Raw genomic sequence first — 7576 nt, 5'->3', positions numbered from 1 at the left:
GGGGACTGAATCGTTACACCCCCATTAATATTTAGAGAACCCACCCTCAAAACATCCATATAAGAGTATAGAGTGGACAGAAACAGGAAAGAACAGCAAAGTATAAAAGCCACCACGTGAGATTTAGTCATTTTGATGTCTTTGAGAAACAAGTTTATCTTTCTTATTTTTGATACCATCTTCTTCAATCGAAATCTCTTATTCTTATCCAAAACCTCCTAGCTGACCGTTCTTTGCAACAACAACACTGACGCATCAGTGTTGTTGTTGCAAAGAACGGTCAGCTAGGAGGTTTTGGATAAGAATAAGAGATTTCGATTGAAGAAGATGGTATCAAAAATAAGAAAGATAAACTTGTTTCTCAAAGACATCAAAATGACTAAATCTCACGTGGTGGCTTTTATACTTTGCTGTTCTTTCCTGTTTCTGTCCACTCTATACTCTTATATGGATGTTTTGAGGGTGGGTTCTCTAAATATTAATGGGGGTGTAACGATTCAGTCCACTGAAGGCGAGCGTACCCAAGTGCCAAGTGCAGTTTATTTACAGAGTGATCCAAACATCCAAACAATAATCCGAGACTTGACTAACAGACTTGCCAATGACTAAGACAACCAATCAGAACATGACACAATGAACAGAATCAATACACGACAAGGGCACAATGGCAACATGATGGCTACTTATAGCAGACAAGAGGGTCACATGACAAGAACAAACCAATGGGAAACAGAACACATGACTAAGACAACCAATCAGAACATGACACAATGAACAAGAGAACCAATGGCATGAATACATGAGGGCAAGGGAAGCATGACACAAACAGGGAGCATGACTAAACTACAAAATAAAAGACATGAAAACATGAACAAGAAACAAAACCCAAACCCCATGTTACAGCCTGATGTTTGTGCACCTGCTGTAAATTGCCAGATGTATGCTGATGATACAATTTTATATTTGCATGCTAAAACTAAAAAACAAGCGGCAGATGAATTATCAGCAGAAATGGTTAAGATTACAAATTGGTTAAAAAAATTGTGTTTACATCTTAATGTTAGCAAAACTGTATGTATGTTTTTTTCAAAGTCTGCAAATAGAGATCCCGATCCAGATGTCACAGTTGCAGGTAAAAGGTTATCAGTAGTTCAAGAGTATAAATATCTAGGTATAATACTTGATTCACAACTTACATTTAAAAAACAAGTTAAAAGCCATTTAGTGGTTTTGGTTTTATTACGATCAATCGTGCAGCCCTAGTTTACGTCTGTTTGCATTTCTTTCTCCTGCAGAACAATAAGAGAAGATATTTTGAAGAAGGTTAAGAAACAGCATAGGAGTCCATGGACTGAAAACATTTTTCAAACTATCTTCTTTTAAGCTGCACAGAAGAAAAGAATGAAACACAGTTGTAAAACGACACGAGGGTGACTGAACATAATTGTCATATTTGGGTGGAGTATAGCTTAAAAATGCAGTCAAAATCATATTATCCTTTGGACCTTTTAACACTTGTTGTTCAGCACGAGAAATGTTACAGCAAAAGCATTAACTATGCAATTTATTAACCAAAATGTTATCACTGGTACAGCTACTCCTAGACCAGCAACAACTAATACTGAGAGGGAAAATACAAGCACACAATCGACACAAATACTCACTACAGTGCCAGAGCAAGGTAAAAGAAAATGCTCACTGTGAATATTTTTGATGCTCTGTCATTAGTTCTGGTTCTTGCATTTAGTTGGCTGAACTAAGACTTTTCAGTGTTTGTCTCATGCATCCGCTCGTGTGCAAGTTCCAGACAGACTCTCATTAGACAGTCTGTGTATTTCTGCAAGTAACGCTATTAGACAGCAACACGTGACCATCTTTATCATTGACTGACTCGTTCAAAAACACCAGATTCATTCAGGAACAAAACACTCTGAGACATGCTTTGGCTTTGTTGGGAACTCTTTTGTTGGCAAAAATAGACAAAGTATCAGGAAAAAAGGTAATATTACTTTCTTGATTATTTAACTGTTGTATCACAACAACCATATACTTTCTTGTGTCAACTTGCTAAATTATATATTAGTAGGCTTATACTCTTTATTATAAAGAATAATTTAACTCTAATGCTTGCTTCCTTGAGCAGACACATTTTCAAGGTTCAATAAATAGTACATATAATAATAGTTAAATATTTAGTTATACTAGTTGTATTGTATTTCAATGTATGCTATTATTTTATCAAGTCAAGTAAACTTTATTAATATATAACTTTATACAATACAGATTGTGCCAAAGCAGCTTCACTGTAATAAAAAGGAAAATAGCATGTTTTGTTTAAATGTTGCAGAATCCATCACTTATGAAACAAACTGTTTTAGCTGTAAAGCAGCTCTACAGAAGACAGTAGTGTCATTATTCAGCTCAGGTCAGTTCAGTGTTGATTCAGTTCAGTTTAATAACAGTGTCAATGCTGCAAAGTTCATCAATTGAAACCTTGTTCAAGTCAGCTATAAGCAGCTCCACAAACGACAATAGTGTTATTATTCAGCTCTATTTAGATACATTTTGATTCAGTTCGATTCAATAATAGTGTCAGTGTCATTATCCAGCTCAATTCAGTTCGAATTTAGTTGTCATCTGATAGTGTCAGTGCAGTTGAATCGATAATGTTACCAAATATTATAATTGTCTTACATCATACCTTATAAAGGTGTATTATGCACTTTCCTTTTAGTTCCCCTTACAACTCAGTATAATCTGTATTTTTGTCAATTCACTCCAAAGATAACCTGATTCTGGTCCGTGAGAACCTGACGTGGACCGAAGCTGCGAGTTACTGCAGAAAGCACCATGTGGACCTGTTCTCCATTCACAGTGAGGAGCTTCAGAACAGGGCAGCGAGAAAAGCCATCCAGGCCTCCACTTCTCATGTATGGCTGGGTCTCCGTTACACCTGCACCTTCAACTTCTGGTTCTGGATAAAGAACAGAGAAGCAGGCTGCTACCAGAACTGGGCACCTGGTCATGGGCCACATGGTTATGAGGAGTGTGGGCTGTCAGGAGCTATGGAGTCCACTGGGGGGCACCGTTGGGTCAGGAGGCCAGAGAGTGAAAGGCTCAATTTCATCTGCCAAATATGTACTAATGTATTGTAACCATAAAGAACGATGGAAAACTGTGAAGATTCAGTCAGAGAGAAATGCACTTTTATTTACATTTTTAAAGGATACTGTGAGATTTACATGTAATTTAATGTGTAACATGATATTCAATATAATAAACTTTGTTAGCAACAAAGCACACTGATAATACAATGTTACATTATTTCTTATATGGTCTATGAATTCATGTATTTTATTATTCTTATTATTCTTAATTGTTTGGCTTTAATTCAAAGTTTGACAACAGGAAAGTGTGGCCATGTGAAGAAAATGCACAATAGTGAGTTAATTTCATAAAATAATGTACAGGTAATGAGGAATTTTTAAATATAATTGTTTAATAGTACCAGCAAATATGTGATCTGTATCTGAACACATGTCTGATTAAGGCTCTTTCATACCCTTTCATTTTTTTATATGCTTGTGAACATGGCTGTAATTTTTGTAAGAATACAAATTGTGTATACTGTAATATGAATAATATATATATTTTTTTTTAAATTGTAATATTGTACTAATACAAATTAAACATATTTGCTCATTGCACAACATGATGCTAATTGGCAAAGCTGTGGTTTTAGACCTTCTGACAAAAATATTTATATGTTTCATAGGAAGTATTCAAATGACATTTGTTTTAGTCTATTATGAGGTAGTTTACTATAGAGGATCTTTGTGTTTTGTGGCCCTTTCGGTGCTCAGTTACAGGAACACAAGTGTGGTTTTCATTTGCCTATCTAGATCTGTTAATTTAAAGTGAAAGAGTGTAATAAGAATTGTAATATAACACACACAGGGTGTCATTTGCATGAATGCAGCACCATCATGCTGTTCATACTCCTTGCTGTCTTAGGTAAGCTTTTTTACAGCCTTTAATTCTCTTTCTTAACCACTGAATCTGCTGATGTAATTTAGCACTTAATGCCATAATAGACAAGGATATGCTTACTTTTCTTCATGCATTCATTCTTCCATATTTATTCTATGCTCTTCGCAAGGCTTTCTTCCTTCACTTCAAGCAAAATATCTTACCATTATCACTTCATAAATATCAGAAAGAACTGGACTGAGGCTCAGAGATTCTGCCGTGAGATGTACACAGACCTGGCAACTGTGGAAAATGCAAAAGAGATGAACAACTTGCTCAAAAGCATAAAAGATCTTTCGTATGATGTGTATATTGGGCTTTATAGAAGTAATGATTTCAAATGGCACTGGACCCTGTCAGACAGTTTCTACAATGGAGAGATATTCAAAAACAGTAAACATATAAGTAATAATGAGAGTTGTGCTGCAATGGACAACAATTGGAAATGGTTTAATGATAACTGTGACTCACAAAAGCAATTTGTATGCTTTAATGGTAAGATTTGCTATTGAAACTATTAGGCATTAAGAATTAAATATATGACACTTTAGTTTTGTAATGTTTTGTGACCTAATCTTCCCACTGGTTTTGTAACAATCATGACACATATAAATATTACCGGCCATTTTGAACTTTTCCTTGTTGTTTGTCTGTAGCAACAGCCAATGAAAAGTATGTCCTGATTGAGAAGAACAAACCCTGGAAGGAGGCACAAGAATATTGCAGAACCTTTCACACAGATTTAGCCAATGTCAGATCCTGCACAAAAAATGCCAAGAACAAAGAAACAACAACTGATGTATGGATTGGACTATTTAAAGATGCCTGGTCGTGGTCAGATCAGAGCAACTTTTCTTTTCGTTTCTGGAATTTCAGCCAGCTGAAACCCATCAGCAGGCATCACAACTGTACTGTAGTGATGGTGAACCAAACAGGGAGATGGAATGACATCCAATGTAATGTCACTCTGCCCTTCATCTGTCATGGGGGTGCGTTCATCACCTTTTCCTCAGCAGCCTTTAAATCTACACAGACTGTTACAGGCTACATTTGACAATATGTAATATGTCAATATTCTGCCTCTTTTACAGATCTTAAACCAACCACTAAACCAGCAACAACAACCAGACAGAATCCAAGTACAACTTTCAAATGTAATTTGTCACACATTCATCCTCATAAATCTAAAATGTGACATGAATAGGGTGAAAAGCATAAAATCAGCAGCTAGTTTAGTACCAAAGAACATATCTTTTTGTGTAGTTTGTTAAGGAACAGTCCACATTTGAATATATTACATACAAATTCATAGTCTGTTATAGAAAAAGCCTTAATTAAACAATTATTAACTAAAAATGTTCTCACGATACAACTACTCACGGACCAGCAACAACGCAGTACAGACTACTTCAAAACACAACCAAGGGGGAAAATACAAGCAGACAAACAACACAAATACTACAGGTCAAGAGCAAAGTGAGAGATTTGCTCACTGTGAATTTGTGTTACTTTTTATTCATGCAATAGTTGGCCTGCATTGTTTATTAGGCTCATAAGTACATTTTCACTGTCTCCACCACAAAAGAATGATTCATTTTTATTTTCAGCAATGTATCATAAAATAAGACTAGAAATAAGATTATTTATACATTAATCCAAAATGTTCTCACTGATACAGCTATTCCAGTATCAGCAACAACACAGTACAGACTACTTCAAAATACAACGGAGGCGGAAAATACAAGCAATCAACCTACACAAATACTCACTACAGGTGCAGAGCAAGGTGAGTGATTTCCTCACTGTGAATTTGTTTTTCTTATTTAAATTTATGCAAGTTTGCCTACATTGTTTATAGGACTCATCATTATTACATTTTCACTGTCCTCCTCACCACAAAATAATTATTAATTTTTGCATTTTTTACAAAACATTATTAGCCTGCTATGCTGCGCATGTACACATATTTGCACAAAAATGCGTAATGTAAATAGCCTATAAAAAAAATAGGAACTCATTATTTATGAATTTGTTTTTACATATTTCACATTGGTTATTTCAGAAGCATGAAAAAACAAAACGTAACAATGCGTAATGTAAATAGCCTATAAAAAAAATAGGAACTCATTATTTATGAATTTGTTTTTACAGATTTCACATTGGTTATTTCAGAAGCATGAAAAAACAAAACGGTTATTTAAACTGGGAACAGATTATAGCCTATGATAAAAGCCAGCAAAGAACACGCTTTAGTCCATGACCTCAGTAATGTGAGTTATGGCCACTTCATCCAAAGTGCTTATGTTCTCCGTGTACGAATGACAAAACTGCTTCAGATTCAGTGCATGTGGGGAACTGAACAAATCATTCAAACTGATTCGCGAACCAATTCAGACCATTTTGCCAACTTCCAGTTTTTCTCAGTCGCTTTGGTGCATTTCTCGAATCATCCTTAATATTTGCAAAGAAGTATGTGCATTTCTCAAAACAATTCTCACAAACAGCACCACAAAGTGGATTACCTGCAAAAGCCTGTAATTTACTCAAAATCTTTAGTTAATCTCTCAAAAGTAGGGATGTAACGATTCACTCAACTCACGATTCTATGATTCACGATTCGATTTGATTTGCGATTTTTTTTTGCATATTTTGTTAGTTTTGATTGCTTTTATTGTCCTCATTTGACAGTCGCTTTGGATAAAAGCGTCTGCTAAATAGCAAAATTTAAATATAGGCTAATGTAAATGTAAATAACAAAACTAAATAGAAATTTTAAAACAAGACCCAAATCAAACAAGTAACACAAATAAAAAAAGATCTTCATATAAACAAAATAAGGCTTTGTCTGTGCTCTTTCCATTTAAAATTAGAGGCAACCACTGCATTTTAATCATGATCCAAACAAAGATGCTGCATACATGCAACATGAACAGTTTGTAATCTAAATTAGGTTGTATAATTTCGAAATTTGAAGCAAAAACAGAATGATTTGACTTCAGTTTTGTGAAACTATACATAAAAAAATGTCTGCATGAAAGCTGAGCTGAATGAGATGTAGATTCACTCTCTGCCAGCAGGTGGCGCTTAAAGCTCCCTAATTGAATCGCGATTTGTTTGGCATCTCAACCGATTTGAATCGTCACATATTTGAATAGATTTTCAACCAGCTCGTGGTTAATCGTTACATCCCTACTCAAAAGTAAGTATTTATTTAATTGAACATATCAGTTTCAAAGCTGTTATCAAAGCTTTTGAGCCGAAACGTTTGTGTCTTTTCCCATCAGTAATGAATGTAAAATAAAAGAAAAAAGAAGATTGTTCTCGTGAGTGCGGATCATAATTTCCTATACCAAGTAACTCGACAGATTGACGCACCAAAATAAAAAGATCAAGTAACGCAAGAGCGCAGTGCAAACGACGTTGTTAAATAACTACAACTCACCATATCTAGCCCATATTGATAGACCCATTAGCAACATTTTCTTCTTTTCTTAAATTTTGTCTATTTATTTTGATGTTTATTGCAAAAAAAAAAAAAAAATCAAAT

Source organism: Sinocyclocheilus anshuiensis, unplaced genomic scaffold, assembly GCF_001515605.1.
Source record: "Sinocyclocheilus anshuiensis isolate Anshui unplaced genomic scaffold, SAMN03320099.WGS_v1.1 scaffold1559, whole genome shotgun sequence".
NCBI classification, from domain to species: Eukaryota; Metazoa; Chordata; class Actinopteri; order Cypriniformes; family Cyprinidae; genus Sinocyclocheilus; species Sinocyclocheilus anshuiensis.
This window is presented reverse-complemented; position numbering follows the sequence as displayed.